An 18,481-nucleotide genomic window follows, 5' to 3' on the forward strand; every position below is an offset into this window, starting at 1 on the left:
CCGCCACGGCGACGATGGCTGCCCACAGGTTTTGACTGAGCCACATGGCAGTTTTAGCCAGAGCACCCAACAACCACGAGACGATGCTACCCAGGATGCCGGGAAGGGCTTCGGCGGCTTTACCAGCCAGTTTAGCTAGGCCTTCCCCGAGTTTTTTTATCCAGTCTTTAACACCACCGGCAGGTGTGGGGGGAACTCCGCCGCCGGCAGTCCCCACAGGGGTACCCCCTGTCAGTGACACCACCAGGGTTGATATGATGAAACCCAATGCAGTCAGAATGCTGGCGATGGTGATCCCTTGCTCCCGGAACAATATCCGAATCCTGTCTGCTAACGTGGTGTCTCGGTGGAGGACTTGATTGATGGTTTCCAGCACACGGTTGGTCTGGGATCTAAGCTTTTCTTTGTAGCCGGACGCTGTCTCCAACCAGGTCTGCCTTTCATCTTCCAAATTACGTATTCGTTCCTCGATGGTGGCTTTCATAGACTCGTCCTCAGTTTCACCGAGTTTTTCCTTTTCATAGGCGATGTGGTCGTCTATCTCACTCATTTTGGCCGTGCTTTTCCAGAGCTGACCACGAATGGTTTGCATCAACAGGTCCAACCCCTTCAGTTCCCGAAAGGTAATTTCGAGACCCGGGAAGGGCTTGTTCTTGTAGTCAGCCAACACCTTTTCAATATCATAAGTCATGTTTTGATCCGATGTGGCGTCCCTGATGCCTTTCAGACTTTGAACTAACTTCGGAGTATACTGCTTAGGTCGCGCGCCACCGTAATCTATGAAGCCTAGTTCATCGCGGACAAAGTTACTCCCATGTCAACTGCTCAGTGTTGATAAAGCAATCGGTTCTCTCGTGGGTTTATGCACGAGATCGATCTCCGGGTGAGCCTTCAAATGCAGCGTGCCATTGCTATCGAGGGTAAACCTGGAATAGTTCCTTCCCAACGGCTTGAGTTTGGATTTATTTTCAACTGCGTTGTAATAATCGTCGACGGCGCCCTCCATGAGTGAGCCACCTTGCGAGAATGAGGTCTCCTGGTCATCATTGAATGCCTGGGCACTATCGTCCCACATATCATCCATAGGTATGTCTTCATCCATTAGTATTAAAAATATATTTCCTTTATATAACAATGTACGGCAGAAAATTAGATCCTTTCAGAAGATTGAGAGAGCCATTAGGCGCCAGAGCCGTGCGCCAGTCGGTTACCATCACCAACAATCCCAGCAAGATAGACCAGAATCAAACTCTGCTGGTTAGATTTCCAAACCTTGGTGAGAATGACCTCATTGTACCAGGCACTGTTCGACTGGCGTTCAATATCACGTTGACCTCCGACAACGACAAACGCGAGCTAGTGCGGAACGTGGGTCGAGCTATCATCAAGAAAACGACCATCAAGATCAGCCGGAACGAGGTGCTGAGTATCGACGACAGCGACGTGTTTCACTGCTACGGGGATCTCTGGAAAAGCGAGGGAGAATGAGTCAATGATGTGTACCAGGGTATCAGTAAATCAACCCGGTCGCGCATAGGGTATGCCTTCACGACAGACCAGCTAGACAAGCTATCGGACGGTGAAAAGGCCATCGCTCGAGCATACGGGAATCGATTCTGCGTGCCGCTCGACTTCGAGTTGCTCACGGGACATGCGCCGTTTTACCAGGCCGCGCTGGGTGATAGGCTCGAATACGAGCTCACGTTTAACGACTATAGCAAAGTAGTGCGTACGCCGAACAGTGATGAGGCCAGTTATGCCATAGACAACATCTCTCTGGAGTTCGACATGGTCACTAGCCCGGAGCTGGCCAGGCAGGTTCGAAGCCAGTACTCTGGGAAGATGGCTATCCTGTACGATCGCGTACTGAGGCATAGATCAGTCGTGCGGGATAAGAGCGACACTGTGTGGAATATCAACCTGAACGTGCCGGCGCGATCGATGAAAGGTATCCTGGTCGTCCCCGTGGAGGATTACGAGCCATTCCGGAGGGACAGCGAGAAGTTTTTCCACCCCGAGATTGAAAAGGTGGAAGTGACCATTGAGGGCGTGCCCAACCAGCTGTTCAGTCATGGTATGAGACCACACCAGCAGTGGGATGAGATAAAAAAGCTACCAGTGGGGGATTACATAACAAAGGACCTGGACCTCAGCTCCGTGCAGATCGGTGAATACCTGACCACCAAGTACGCCCTATGGTTGGACATGCGATCCACGGATGATGATAAACTGCATGGTAGCGGGCGCCGTATAGATAACGGCAGCGAAGGGATAACCATCCAGATTACTAAGAAGGCTCAACCCGCTGGTAAGTTGAAATTATATCTGTACGTTATTATGGACGCGCAACTTAATATAGACAATGGGAGATTCGTGCAAGCCATCTACTAAGTGGGGGACACCCCCACACCCCCAACTACCCACTGACCCACACTGCGCCATAGTGTGCGGGCAGACTGGCTGTGGGAAGACCGTTTTCGTGTTGGATATGTTGGAGGGTTACTACAAGGATGTGTTCGATAACATCGTTATCATGTGCCCTACTCTGAGCATGAATAAAACGTACGCGCGACCTTGGGTGATGACGGACCCGGACGTACACAAAATCGACCCTGGAACACGCCTGCAGGACTGGTTGAAAGCTCTTCACAAGAAATTTAAAGGGGAACCGACGCTGTTCATACTGGACGACTGCAGCGCTAATTGCGAGATAACAAAAAAGAGAGACATGCTATCGTACCTGGCCTTCTCCGGCCGGCATGCAAATCACAGCGTCTGGGTGCTAACGCAGAAGTTCAACTCGGTGTTGAAAGACCTCAGGGAGCAGACGCGATGGGTGGCCTTATTTCACTGCAAGGACAGGGATTCGTTCGAGGAGTGTTTGAGAGAGAACGATGTGATGAGTAAACGGGTACGGGTGAAGAAACAGCTCGCTGAAACTAAACACGCTAAGCTCGTGCTTAAGACCGACCAACCAGTAGCATATAGAGTGTGCTAAAGCTTAGCAAAGCTAAGCAAAGCTAAGCAAAGCTAAGCAAATGCTAAGCAAAGCTAAGCAAATGCTAAGCAAATGCTAAGTATAGCTATGATATTTGAAGTGTTTGTCGTGTGCAACTTAACCTTCATTTCTCTGTGTTTTGTCTGCATCGGGTATTATATAGTTAAAACTAAATCTTACTTGTTATATTATAAGATGGAGTGTGAGGAATTGCTCGAACAATTGTTGGTACCTGGGGTAGTGGATGATGATAAGCGAGAGAAACTGGTGGCGTTGGCTGTTGGCGGCAAAGCCAAACATTACTTTGGAGACTACACTCCGGATAAAATTCACAAAATGTCAGCCGAAGAAATCGATAAGCTGTACGCTAGATACGAGTCCCGGCTCGGAGCAGAAATGACAAAGACAATAGGATCGGCTATGACCCAGATATACACCGGTATTGTATCATACTTCCTTCCCATTCCACCAGAGCGCCGACTTTACTTGTGGGAGGACCTCGAGAAAGACCCTTTTATCGAACACGCCGTGAGTTCTATCAGCTGCGGGCTGTACCACAAATATGGTATGTTGTTGGCTCCAGTGACGGCGGCGATTATCACGGCAAAGCATTGTCAATTTGAGAGAAAAAATAATAATAATAGTATAGATGGATGCTGCTCCCGAGGTGACGGAAGTGATCACCTCACAGGAACCAGTGAGGGAAACCCCTCCCGAGGTGACGGTGGAGACCAGGGAAACAGTAACCAGGCAGAAGAATCCTAAGAGAGTAGCTGCCGGTAAAAAACGGTGGTGTAACCAACATAAAATTATCAACCCCCGACTGTTGTTGGCTGTAGGTGCTGCCGTGGTTATAACATGGTTATACGTGGGAGTACCCTCCTACAGTGAGGTGGTACCCCCCAACAGTGAGGTGGTAACCCCCACTGTCGACCCGCATATCATGTTATAATTTAAAATATTTTTATATATACATAATGTCTGAGGGGAAAACGTTCGTCAACGACGCATACCACGCCACAGTGGTCGCCAGTCTAGCAGTAGGGTACGCTCGGTTGACTAAAATGGTGCTTAAACAACCAACTATCAAGCTAGATTTCAACCTGCAGGATATGGGTATGCTCATAATGAACCTTGGTATGGCGATGGCCACAAAAGACATCCAAGTAAAACAAGGGATAATACCTGATAATATAATGAAATAAATATAGGATGGCCACGATAGCTATGATGGTCGGTGGGGCGTTAGTGAATGCCCTGGCATTTTCCGGGAGTAATTTCCTCTTCTCGAAACTACGAGATGATCACGCGGCTGAAATACAGGAAGAAAGGAAGCGGCACGATCTCGCTACTGAGAACTTACAAAAGGCACAGGCCGAGTACGCTAAAAAACGCCTCCAGAGGATCGATTTTATTAACGAACAACTCCAGCGTGAAAACCATGCCGTTCAAACATTCAACGATGTCGATGAAGCAATGAAAGAATACTACCTACTAACTGGTAAACGATTGGAACCGCTCAATAAACCCACACTCGCTCAGTACTACACACCATCCAAGGGACAAATCGTGAACTGGGCTTCATAGTGTTGGGTATAGCAGCTACTGCGTTGGTTGCGAAGCAGTTAAATTAAATACCTATATAAGTAAACATGAGACCCGCTCCATACCGATGCGAATACATACTTATGGGGAAGACCGAGGCCTGTGGTAGGAAATGCAGGAATCAGGGGTTCTGTTGTTTCCATATGGGAAGTCCTAACTACACGTGTTCTGTGTGTGGTATCGGGGTTAAAGGACACTACTGTCTATGTAAAGCTCACGGAGCGAACGTAGTCAGACATCAACTCATCTACGAGAATAAAAAGGACTACATAAAAGAACGTAGGCGACTGCTCAAGATAGACTCCAATTAGACATTGGTTATGTTAGGTGTAAACACTATGACTACTGTACGCGAGCTTAAGCGGGTCGCAAAACAGAGAGGTGTGATCGGGTATTCTCGAATGCGGAAGTCAGCATTGTTGAGATTACTAGGTTTAGAAGCCCCTCCTACGGTAAAACAATTAAAAGCTCAAGCAAAACAGCTTGGATACACGGGTTATTCAAACCTGGGGAGAGCCGGGTTAGTCGAATTGTTATCACATGCCCCCGTTCCCACTGTAAAACAACTGAAAGCCGAGGCACACGATTTGGGTTTAGGCGGGTATTCCCGTATGAGAAAACCACAGCTTGTAGAATTATTACGACAGAATAGAGCTATTGACCTACAGTTCGTGCGCACTGAGCGCGCTGTAGGCAACTATTTGAGAGGTTGGCGCATGCACGTTGATAGAAACATAGACATTACAGATATCAAGCCTCTGATAGCTGATAAGGTCAACCAGGAACTAAATAACCTAGGAAGTATCAAGTTTCAGATCACAGTGAAAATGTCGATAAGCAGGTTGGGGGGCCCACAGGGACCACTGAGTATGTTCAGCCTTACTTCCGAGGTAAACAAGAGGTCGACACACATACAGAGACCATTGACGCATCAATCGATACCAGTTTTCAGCAGATACGAGAATACCTAGAACGCTACACACACTTGGGGTCCGGGTGGGCTGTAGATAAAATCGATAATGTCTATCTAGACATAGCTAACTACGTGCCGTTCAGAGGCGGATCATACCTAGCCTTGCCCCCCTACTATAGGAACAAACATGCCATAGTAAACGTTAAGAATAGAGGAAACGATTGCCTGAGGTTAGCTATCAGGTCAGCCTTATTTCCAGCTGACACTAATCCGAACAGGTCTTCTAATTATCCTCAGGATGATGGGCTCAACTGGGATGGTATAGATGAACCCACCCCCATATCCCAGATCACTAAAGTAGAAAAACAGAATAATCTGGCTATAAATGTCTTTGGGCACGAAGGTAACACAACAATAGTACACAGGGTCAGCCCGGTGAAGGATCGCCAAGTTATCAATATATTCATGATCCAGCGAGGTGACAAGTATCACTACACATGGATAAAACACTTTAGCAGGCTGTTGTATGACCAATCGGCACACAGAGAAAAGACCCACTTCTGTGAACGATGCCTACATGGCTTCACACGAGCTGATTTATTAGAATCCCACCGGGAGGATTGTCAAGGTGTGGGGCAGACGGCCATACGAGTCGACATGCCTAAAGAAGGTGATAATATCCTAAAATTCGGTAACCACAAGAACCAAATGTCTGTGCCTTATATCATATACGCCGACTTCGAAGCCTTGGTGGTGGGGGATTCCACCAGTGGTGCCACCGGCGAGGCTCCCAGTGGTAGCTTTACCCACAAAACACAAGAGCATAAAGCCTGTGGGTTTGGATACATTATCGTCCGTTGAGACGGGGAAACGAAAGCTCCGGTAGTGTATAGGGGCCCTGACGCGGCTGAAAGGTTTCTAAAGTGTTTGCAGGAGGAAGAAAAAATTATTAGGAATGCATTGTATAGAATCGCTCCCATGCGTATGACCCGAGTCGACAGGCTAGCTCACGCTAGTAGCACTAACTGTCACGTGTGTGACTCACCACTTAACGGTGATTCGGTGAGAGATCACTGCCACATAACTGGTAAGTATAGAGGCGCCGCTCACAACGCGTGCAACCTCAAGCTTAAAATCAACCCTAAGACAATAAACATCCCCGTTGTCTTTCACAACTTGAGAGGGTACGACTCACACTTGATCATGCAGGCCATCGCGAAAATCGATGGTAATATAACGTGCATCCCCAACAACATGGAGAGATACATCTCCTTCAGCTTAAACGGACTTAGGTTCATTGACTCGTTTCAGTTCCTCCTGTCGTCACTCGACAGTCTGGTCAAGGCCAACAATACCTTCCCTATCACCGATCGATACACAGACGCCGAGACTAGACCCCTGCTTATGAGGAAGGGTGTGTACCCCTATGAGTACATGGATAGTTGGGTCAAGTTCACCGAGACCAGACTACCCCCTATTGACTGCTTTTATAGCAAGCTGAATGAGGCGTCCGTCTCACGAGATGATTACTCGCACGCGACTAACGTATGGAATAAACTGGGTTGTAAGAACCTGGGTGATTATCACGACCTGTACTTGAGGACAGATGTACTACTGTTAGCCGACGTGTTTGAGACGTTTAGGCGAACGTGTTTCAAGCAGTATAAACTCGACCCCGCATGGTATTACACCAGCCCAGGTCTGTCGTGGGACGCCTTGCTTAAAAAGACCGGAGTTAATTTGGAATTGCTCACAGATTACGACATGCACCTATTCATTGAGAAAGGCTTGCGAGGTGGGATTTCCATGGCATCCAAACGATACGCGAAAGCAAATAATCAATACGTGAAAGGTTACGATCCTAACAAGCCAACCAATCACATTCTCTACCTCGACGCAAACAACCTGTACGGCTGGGCCATGAGCCAGTATCTACCTACAGGGGGATTCGAATGGGTACCCCACGTTGATGTTATGGGGGTTGCACCAGATTCGAACAAAGGGTATATCCTCGAGGTTGACTTAGAGTATACCAAGGAATTACACACATCACACAACAGCTACCCCCTGGCCCCCGAACGTATGAGAGTTAACCCAGACTGGATGTCTGAGTACCAACATAACTTGTTAGGTGGGCGTGTGACAGACGTTGAAAAACTCGTTCCTAACTTAATGAATAAGACCAAGTACATCGTTCACTATCGCAACCTACAGCTGTACCTGTCGTTGGGTATGAGGCTGACCAAAATACACAGGGTGCTCATGTTCGACCAGAGCCCATGGATGGAGCCCTACATCAGAATGAACACAGACCTACGAAAAAAAGCCACCAGTGATTTTGAGAAAAATCTCTACAAGCTCATGAACAACTCGGTGTTTGGTAAGACTATGGAGAACCTGAGGAAACGCGTGACCGTGAAGCTGGTTCGGTCGAGTGAGGAAGACAAGCTCAGGAGATTGATAGCCAGTCCGGCATTCAACCGTAGTAAGATATTCACAGACAACCTGGTTGCCCTACACATGAAGAAAAGCCACATAAAATTCAACCGGCCTGTTTACGTGGGGATGAGCATCCTCGATTTATCCAAACACCTGATGTAGGACTTTTACTACAACGAGCTCAAGAAACAGTACGGTGACAGGTGTGAGGTGCTGTACACTGACACGGATTCCCTGCTGATGGAGATTTGAACCGAGGACGTGTACGAGGACATGAAAAAACACCTCGATTTATACGACACCAGCGACTACCCTAAGACCCATACCATACACAGTACGGTAAATAAAAAGGTCCTAGGTAAGATGAAGGACGAGTGTGCTGGCACGCCCATAGCCGAGTACATAGGTTTGAGACCTAAGATGTACTCCATACTGAAAGCCGACAATAGTGAGATCCGGAAGGCTAAGGGGGTTAAGAAGTATGTGGTGAAACAACACATCAAACACGCCAGATTCAAGGAAGCCCTGTTCAAGACCCGTACCTTTAGGCATAAAATGAACACACTTAGAAGTGATGGACATAAGATATACGGACTGACTATAAACAAGACGTCCCTGTCGCCTATAGACACAAAACGTTGGATAGCTATTGATGGGATAAACACATACGCGTATGGACATGAAAAAATTTGAGGCTATTTACTACAGCCCGCGTGGGTACTGGAAAGGAGCTAGCACAGTAGATAAGCTAGCTAAAATAGCGCGAGTACCCCCGGAGGAAGCCAAAGCGTGGCTTGAAAAACAAGCCCTGTGGCACATCTATTTGCCGGCACCACGCTACGTGCCTAGAAGGAGGTTCGGTATTAACATACCTAATAGCGTTCACCAGGCAGACCTACTGTTCCTACCCCACGACAAGAGGTACAAGTATGCCTTAATCGTAGTGGACGTAGCCAGTCGTTACAAGGAAGCCGAACCCTTGACCACGAAAGATTCGGCCCAGGTAGCCAGAGGATTCGAACGCATATACAAACGCAGCCCGCTGACGTGGCCAACAGAGCTGCAAGTTGACCCCGGACGGGAGTTCATGGGTGCCGTGTCACAACTGCTAGCCAAACACGATACAAAGGTCAGGCGTGGCACGGCCGGAGCCCATCGCAGCCAAGCCATAGTTGAGAGATTTAATAGGACTTTGGCTGAGCGCTTGTTCGGCCATCAGTATGCTAGGGAGATGGCCACCCCTGGAAAACGATCGACTGAATGGGTCACGAGGTTACCCAAGGTGGTGTCGGCAATCAACCATGAAGTCACCCGTCTCACCGGTAAGAAACCGGCAGACGCTATCAAACTAAAATCAATAGTTGCAGAGTCGGCCGCTCCATTGCGTGGGAAGGAGAAACAGATACCAGATAGGGCCCTAGTGAGGTATCTACACCAGCCGGGGGAACACGAGGGTGATAGCCGTAAGCGGGCCACCGATCCTATATGGTCAGTCAAAACTTACAACATAGATAAAGTGGATATGAAAGCCGACGAACCTAACTTATACTACTTGAGGGATGGGCCGGGTAGGGGGTTTGTAAGAGAAGAATTATTGATCGTACCGTACGGCACAGTGTTACCTCCAACACACGTTAAGTAGTAGGGGTAATAGTAGCAAGAGCTAAGGACCCAACCAAAGCCTTATTTAGTAAATAAGGCTTTGTAGAGACTTTTCTTGAAAGTGTTTTAAAACCCCCATTGTATATACTACTGAACTAAATGCAAAATCAGGCTGCTCACAGTTTGTATTTCTTCAGGCATCCAAGTGACTACCAACAGATATTTTCTGTTGACGAAAATGAAAGAACATGACCACCACGCTGTCATCCAGTGCCTGAAACTGAAAGGTCCAGTTGCTTTCCTCATGCTTTTCTGGCACCTTTAAGGGATTGCTTCACTATCTATCTGAATAAGCAACAATATCTCTAAGCTAAAGCTCTAAGATTTGCATCTTTGTGCTTCGCCATCTACCTGATCATACCCCTCTTTGATCATGTGTACCTTCTGCTCAAGGTTTACTGCTCAAATCCATAGTCTTCTATACTCATATCCTTATGTCCTGTTCATATAGTCCACTATCCTCGTCAGTAATTTCCCTACTCCAATCCTTATGCCCTGTGTATATGGTTCACTACCCTCGTCAGTAGTTTTCCCTACTCCAATCCTTATGCCCTGTTCATATAGTCCACTATCCTCGTCAGTAGTTTTCCCTACTCCAATCCTTATGCCCTGTTCATATAGTCCACTATCCTCGTCAGTAGTTTTCCCTACTCCAATCCTTATGCCCTGTTCATATAGTCCACTATCCTCGTCAGTAGTTTTCCCTACTCCAATCCTTATGTCCTGTGTCTATGGTCCACTATCCTCGTCAGTAGTTTTCCCTACTTCAATCCTTATGCCCTGTTCATATAGTCCACTATCCTCGTCAGTAGTTTTCCCTACTCCAATCCTTATGCCCTGTTCATATAGTCCACTATCCTCGTCAGTAGTTTTCCCTACTCCAATCCTTATGCCCTGTTCATATAGTCCACTATCCTCGTCAGTAGTTTTCCCTACTCCAATCCTTATGCCCTGTTCATATAGTCCACTATCCTCGTCAGTAGTTTTCCCTACTCCAATCCTTATGCCCTGTTCATATAGTCCACTATCCTCGTCAGTAGTTTTCCTACTCCAATCCTTATGTCCTGTGTATATGGTCCACTATCCTCGTCAGTAGTTTCCCTACTCCAATCCTTATGCCCTGTGTATATTGTCCACTATCCTCGTCAGTAGTGTTCCCTACTCCAATCCTTATGCTCTGTGTATATGGTCCACTATCCTCGCCAGTAGTTTTCCCTACTCCAATCCTTATGCCCTGTGTATATTGTCCACTATCCTCGTCAGTAGTGTTCCCTACTCCAATCCTTATGCTCTGTGTATATGGTCCACTATCCTCGCCAGTAGTTTTCCCTACTCCAATCTTTATGCCCTGTTTATATGGTCCACTATCCTCATCAGTAGTTTTCCCCAAAATTACTGCTTATATCAATGTCAAGGTCACGGCTGACGCCATACCTGTTCCGTTCTCCATAAGGGATTGATGGAAGACTAATGATTCAAGCACCTGTTTACGAGCAGAAAGTGTATACAGATCCCAGTGGCGGGCCCCGGTAACAACAGCTGACAGATTCACACCTGCCATTTTGTTCCTCTTGGTCTACCTTCTCAGAATTCACGAAGCCCTTTTCTCTCATAAACGAGATAAAGAACGTTATCTCAGCCAGTGTTCTTCGAGGTAAAATTGATGCTTCCTGCATTCACGTCACACAGTCGGTATTTTTTAAAGTTATTGTTATCTTTTGTTATTCTTCTTGGCAAGATGAGTGTTTTCGCTCTATGTAGGCATGGCATTATAATCCGTTATCAAGAGTAATATGAGCGAAACGATGTTTGACTAGCGACAGCAAACACTCATTAAACAGCTATTCGATTACCTGACGCCACGTCATCGATAGCACCGACAAGGGTACTGGCCGTGTTTCTGTTTTCTATGGCGTGGTATTCCCCGCCGTGGTACTGCTGGAATATTGCTAAAAGCGGCGTAAAATCGTGGACACTCAGTCACTGATCTCTATGACAATGTATAAGTGAGTGAGTGAGTGAGTTTAGTTTTACGCCGCACTCAGCAATATTACAGCTATATGGCGGCGGTCTGTAAATAATCGAGTCTGGACCAGACTATCCAGTGATCAACAACATGAGCATCGATCTGCGCAATTGGGAACCGATGACATGTGTCAACCAAGTCAGGGAGCCTGACCACCCGATCCCGTTAGTCGCCTCTTACGACAAGCTGAGTCGCCTTTTATGGCAAGCATGGGTTGCTGAAGGCCTATTCTACCCCTGGACCTTCACGGGTGACAATGTATAAGGGGCGTTATGGCAGCTTAGTGGTTAATGCGTCAGCTTGTTAGACCCTAGGCATGAGTTCGATTCCTATTATGTATTGTCTGTGACCTTTTCTGGTTGGTGTCTGCCCACATCATTAACGCTGTGTTTTATCAAGGCTGCATGTTCTTCTAAACGTACAGCCTACTGCTGATGTTACTTCTACGAACGCTTAGTTGGTACTACAACTACTGCTGCTGCTGATGCTGCTGTTTAACCGACACCTTAACACTACCGAATTTGTGGCAACACTACAATCGGCTCTGTAGTCACGCCGTGATAACAGCTGCTCCTGCTACAAGCACGGCACCACAGGTAACTCGACTATTCCGTTTTCAGGGCTGTTTCTACAACTGATGCTGCTTCTCGACCTACAACGACGACAACAGTTACATCTAATACTGCTGCTACAACCATTAGCAGCAGAGGCCATCCCTGCGACTACATCGTAGACGCTGTAGCATTTGCCCGCTAACGGAAGTCTTCATTGTCATAATTATGTCGATGTTTGTTACTTGCAACGACTTCCCGCCCGAGATAAACATGTTATTAATCAGATGTAGTTTATCTTCAAAACTGTGTCATGAGTAGAATGTATAATCATCCATCCCGTTGATGTTTTATCTGTATCATTTTCACAACAGATGTGCAGACAAAGTCGTACATGGACGATATCGGAACTCCCTGAGCAGGCACGATGATATGTACTTCGTGATCCTGTGACAGCCTACGACATTGTAAATCATTGCCACTCCCCAAGACTCAACGTCACATACCACAAACCCATGTCACACATCACAAATCCATGTCACACATCACAAATCAATTTTACACACTTCAAATCGATTGTCATATGTAACAAGTCATTGTATTCGCTAATCACAATCACGCATATCAAATCAATGTCACACACATCAAATCAATGTCTATCAGTCAAAAATCTCAAAACAATGTCATACATGTCAAATACATGTATATGTCACACACCGCACATCCGTGTCACACAATATATACGGTTCAATATCTCCGCCAAACAACGTCACCCACTGTAAAAATATTTATCATACAATGGGTAGTGGTCTCGGCAGGATAAAGGAAACGGATATTTTCGGTTTCCGTTAAGGTCATATATGGATACCGATGAAAATTAGAGAGGTGATATGGAAATATTAGGGACTACTTTCACACTGTAAACAAACATGGCGATCGTGTCCAGATTGACGGCCGTGGTTACGAGTACTGTGAGTGCCTTGATGAGAGAAAATTGGTTTTTTTGTCATTTTTCAAACTAAGTTCATATTTGTTAACAAAACTTACTGAGAACTACATGACGTAACACAGTCAAATGAGGGATCAGTAGAAAAATGCGTCACCGAGCTTGTGACGTCACGTATTACTACGCACATATTTGTGATATCATAGATCATGCTCGTGTGTTTTGGGATGGTTAATATCACTCACCATGAATCAACGTCTGGAAAACTCTGCCCCACACACTGCAGGTTAATGTCTCCGAGTTATATATCTCAAACCAATGTCACACATCAAATATATATCACAAAAGACTCACCTCAAATCGATATCGCACACCTCAAATCAATGTCACACACTGCAATTTTTTATCACACACCAAAAGATCAATGCCTCCGCCAATTTATGCCTCACAGCAAGTCAATGCCTCCGCCATTCAGAGTCACACGTTTCAAACAAATGTTACAGATCAAACATATATCACAAAACACTCACCTCAAATCGATATCGCTTACGTCAAACCAGTTTCACGCGCCTTAAATCAATGTCTCTGCCAGTCTGAGTCCCACATCTCAAATCCATACCACACACCTCAAATCCGTAAAGCACGTCAGTTACACTGGCTCCAAGAGTCCCATTTTACGTCCGCTTGCTTTCCTTACGAATACATGCTGGCTCCTAGCATAAATCACATGAGTGATCACAAGCCACAGAACTCCACATAATTTTTCAAGCAATTGGTTATTTACTCTCACGTCTGTTTATATATGAGTAATTGCATTTTTTGGAGTAGCTAACATGTTGTATACTCCCACAAGTTAAAAGAATTGAGTACCTTTATATCGAGTCTTTTATCCTTATTGGGTAATTAACTATAATAAATATTATAAGTACATCTCATAAGACTAAAAAAATAGTAATCGTCATATTGCCAAACAGTTGGCAGCCATTGCTAAATACTGGACACGGAAGTCATGTGTCTGTTCGAGTAAACCCCGGAAAGTGGCTACGGCAGTATAATAGAATATGTATTTATAGCCATCGCCTACCATGAACCAATGCTGTTGTAGACTTTAGGCGCTATGGCGAATCATACGCAAGCCAATTTAGTTGAGTAATGTACGCAAGGTACTATAGACCTATTGGGTTTTGAGTGATTCTTATGCATTTTTGTACTCCCAGATAGTAATCAATTGAGTACATGTGATTTTTAGTGAGTAAAATACGCCTTATATGGAGCACTGAAGCCAGGATATATATCAATACAGCATGTAATTAAATGACGCTATTTGTGAAATATCATCATGGCCGACAGAAGGAAACCAAAATTATTAGTATACTTTAAATACGTTTTAAAAAAATGAGAGGATTTTAGAACGTTTATCAAACTTTGCAAAACACCACTGCTTAAGACACGAGTATGTTGTGTAAACAAAATGGAATTCTTCCGTCGTCCCCGTCAACAATTTGTAAACTTCAATATCCGCAGCTTGTAAGAAACTGGCTCGAGATCGGAACAACCAACTCTTTCATAGCATGAGCATTCAACAACACTGTCGACAACATGGTGGCCTTTCACCATAACACTAGTTCTTCAGTCAGTTGCACAGAGTTGCGTCCCTTTAACGTTGCCACCCATCAACTTTATCAAGAAGCCGGGGATTAAATTCGGGTTAGTCCTGATGCGGGGGTGGATTGAGAAGGACTGAACTAAATAATTTATTCATCGTTGGGTGAGTGGTATAAATTTATTTGTATTGGTCTTTGTCTGGATTTGTTATCTTTAAATCCATGTGTCAGTTATTTTACTACATACACACGAGAGCAATTATCGACATTGTAAGTTAATACTTACCGTCACATCGGCAGTCTGAGCCATATCCTGACGAAATATAGAAATTGTGCACTCTGTGCACTATTGTAAATACATATGCATAGGCCGAATATTTATCTTTGTCAGGGGATAGCGTAGTGGTAAATATGTTCGCTAGCCACATCGAATACGCTGGTTCGATCCCCAGATGAGTAAAACCAGTCAAACCTGCTTGTGGTGTCCCCAGCCTAGACATTGCTGGATCAATTGAACCCGGGTCTATAGGCGTGACAAACGGCAACCCCACCATCCCATAACTTGGTAACAATCCCATATGACAACATGTTTTGTTTGTTTGTTGTAAACGCTGCACACTGGCGGTCCGTAAATACTTGAGTCTGGACCAGACAATCAAGTGATCAACAGCATGAACATGAATATACGTAATTGGCACACGATGACGTGTCAACCAAGCCAAAAAGCTGACCATCCGATCCTGTTAGTCCCCGTTTATGACAAACATCATAAATCAAACCTGCCAACATGTCATTATGCAACACACGGTGGCTTTCATGTCGTCGGCTACTGTTACAACATTGCGATAACTAACGGTTGAATAAGATACGCACATGATACATGTAGTTTCAAGTGGTCAAAGGTTGTGATAAGCATATATGCATAGATACACACACCGGAAACTTAATCACGTGGTGTTCTTTTCCAGGAACTTGAGAACAGGGGCGTTTCACGACCAGGGTAAGCGATTCATGTAAACATATATTGGTATTTTTAATTATATTAGACTTGTATCGATAATGTTTTTGTGATGATGTGGTGTAACCCCTTCCTACGAAGCGGAGTTGGTGGGGTTCATAGGATTAGTGTGGGAGGGGTGGGGTTGCTAGATTTGTGCAGAGAAAATAAGCTTTTCTCCTATTTAAGTTGTTTTTGGAGGCCGGTCAAGATATATTCAGTCGGGGACCGTTGTGTGTCGAACTCTGATAATTCGATATCTAGGTTGTCTCGATATAGCTCCTCTATCCCCCAAAATCATCCATCATTTATCATTATTCAAGCTCTTTTAACTCGATACGAATGTTTCGATATTTCGATATAATTTAGTTTCAATATAATTCCCACGTTGATGTCCACTGGTGACAAACAGTGGTTAGCGGAATATCGTTATTTATTCTGCGAGCCTTCGTACATGTTAATGGGTCGCCACTTTATCCCATGAATCCTCGTTCCCGTGCATTCGGAACTATCATTCGGAATTTACCATTCCTACCAACAATTTCATGGTCCCAACAAACCACATTACCCTTTTTAAATCGACATTTGCAAAGAAAGTCGATGTTCACCTACCTTTATGCCCAATCTCCCTCTGGAGTGAGGTTGGTTCCACACGGGGGCGATAATGACGAAGCAGTCCCATTTCTTCCAGCCCTTCCCCAAGCACCCGAGGCCCTGGATGCGTTCACAAGATTATGCGTTGTGGAATCGAGAGATCGAGGGCGACCATTCCAAGGGCTTGTGTCGAGATCGGTTATCTACTATCGCATTCATTGCTCCTGTTATAGTGTACATATATGCAACATATGTTATATTTGGGATTTAACTTTTCTATTCAGTTCAAATTCTAGTACTTTTTTGGTTGACTTATCAGAGGGGTACACAAAGTACGCAGACTAGATTACCAGCTGTCCGACTCTCATTTTGTGGAAGTCGCGGTGGCTGAGCAGGTTAGGCGGCTGACTTTGCGTGCCGGCGGTTAGGTGCCTCACTCTGAAGGTGAGGGCTCGAATCCCGGATGGGACTCAACCAAAAGAAAGTACTAGAATTAGTGAAATTTATTGAAATTTAAAGAAAGTGATTTCCCAAATATGACATATGTTGCATTTGACCACTTTCTAAATGGCATCGTGTAATCATATGTCTGACCTAGCCTTCGTTATTCATCGGTGGTTGCGATAGAATGTCATGCATCGATAAAATCTAGTGTAAAAGATGTTTCATGCAACATATATTCATACACCATCACCTATTTATGTTTAATCTCTGATTGCCTGGGATCCAATACTACACTCAGCTACATTATGTTCATCACGAAGCGAAACTGAAAGTGATTGTTTTCCACGAAGACTGTCCGAGAACGTTCAGCTTCAGACATCGCTCTAGACAGGTATAGCAGTAGTGAAACTTCAAAATGGCCAAACACAAGTGTTGCAATCTTGTATTTGCACGGGAGCGTGATAAGCAGCCAATGTAGATGCCACAGCATGGAAGTCTCATGCTTGTACTTCATACTGTCTTCGCTTGAGACGAGCGATCTCATCAGAGGGGTCCAAAGAAAACTGAATCGCTGTAGCCCAGCCTTGACGTGAGAAAGCAGTTTACAAGACTGACCGCTGCCTCTTCAGTGAGCAAGTCGACGCATCTCGAAAAAGCAAGCACGGGACACACTGTCGATATGGTTATGAAGCTTTCGCGATTGATCAATGTGCACCCCCAGGTATTCACACAAGGTTGGAAGGGACTGTCACTCTCTCCTGTAACAGGTGACTCATCTTTGATGAGTTTTAGACGGTTAATGCACCAACTGGCATACGTTCCGTTTTCACAGTGTTCAGTTTATTACTGAGCGTGCATTCCAAAAGATCGTCAAGGCATGGTTGGATGCCTTGTTTGACAACACCAAACTAATGAGGAAGATCACCTTTTGACATTTCGGTGTCGTCTGCATGAGAAGAGATGACATCTGAGTGTGATTTTACATATAAAGTAAACAAAACAGGGCCCAGGACAGAGCCCTGTGGTAATCCACACGTGAGGGAACTGGGGTTGGACTGTATGGAATCAATTTCAACGGACATAAACTATGCTAAAACTGTACCTCGAATGTATAATAACGTGTAGTTTATGTAATGATAGCGTATACATATCCATAGTCTAAGTATCGATAAAAAGTTAAAGTATAGGGATGTCGTTTACGCATCGGTCACGTGTAAGCATGAATACATAGTGTTAGTATCGATACATTAAAGTACTAGTATACATCTGTGGTTTATGTATCGACAATGACAGTGTATTGACAATGAAAGTGTACAATGTAAAGTTCAAGTATAAATATGTACTGTATGTAATTTATGTATTAATAACATTTAAGTATTTACAACGTAAGTATCTATATAAAATTCAAGAATTGGTCTTTAGTTTATGTATCTATAACGTTAAACACTGATAGTGAATTATCAATACAGGATATATTATTTTTTTGTATCGATGGTGTAATGATCGAGTTTAAGTATCGGCATAAATGCAATGTCGATATGAAGTATCGGTGTATAATTTAAGTACCTGTATTTTGATTATGCATCGATAAAGTTGAAGTATCGATACATAGTGTAAACATCGTTATGACGTTAGAATATCGAAGTCAAAAGTATTTCTTACTTTGCAGCATTTTAGCAGATATACCGCACAGGTTTATCAT

Source organism: Haliotis asinina, chromosome 5 (genome assembly GCF_037392515.1).
Source record: "Haliotis asinina isolate JCU_RB_2024 chromosome 5, JCU_Hal_asi_v2, whole genome shotgun sequence".
Classification (NCBI taxonomy): Eukaryota; Metazoa; Mollusca; class Gastropoda; order Lepetellida; family Haliotidae; genus Haliotis; species Haliotis asinina.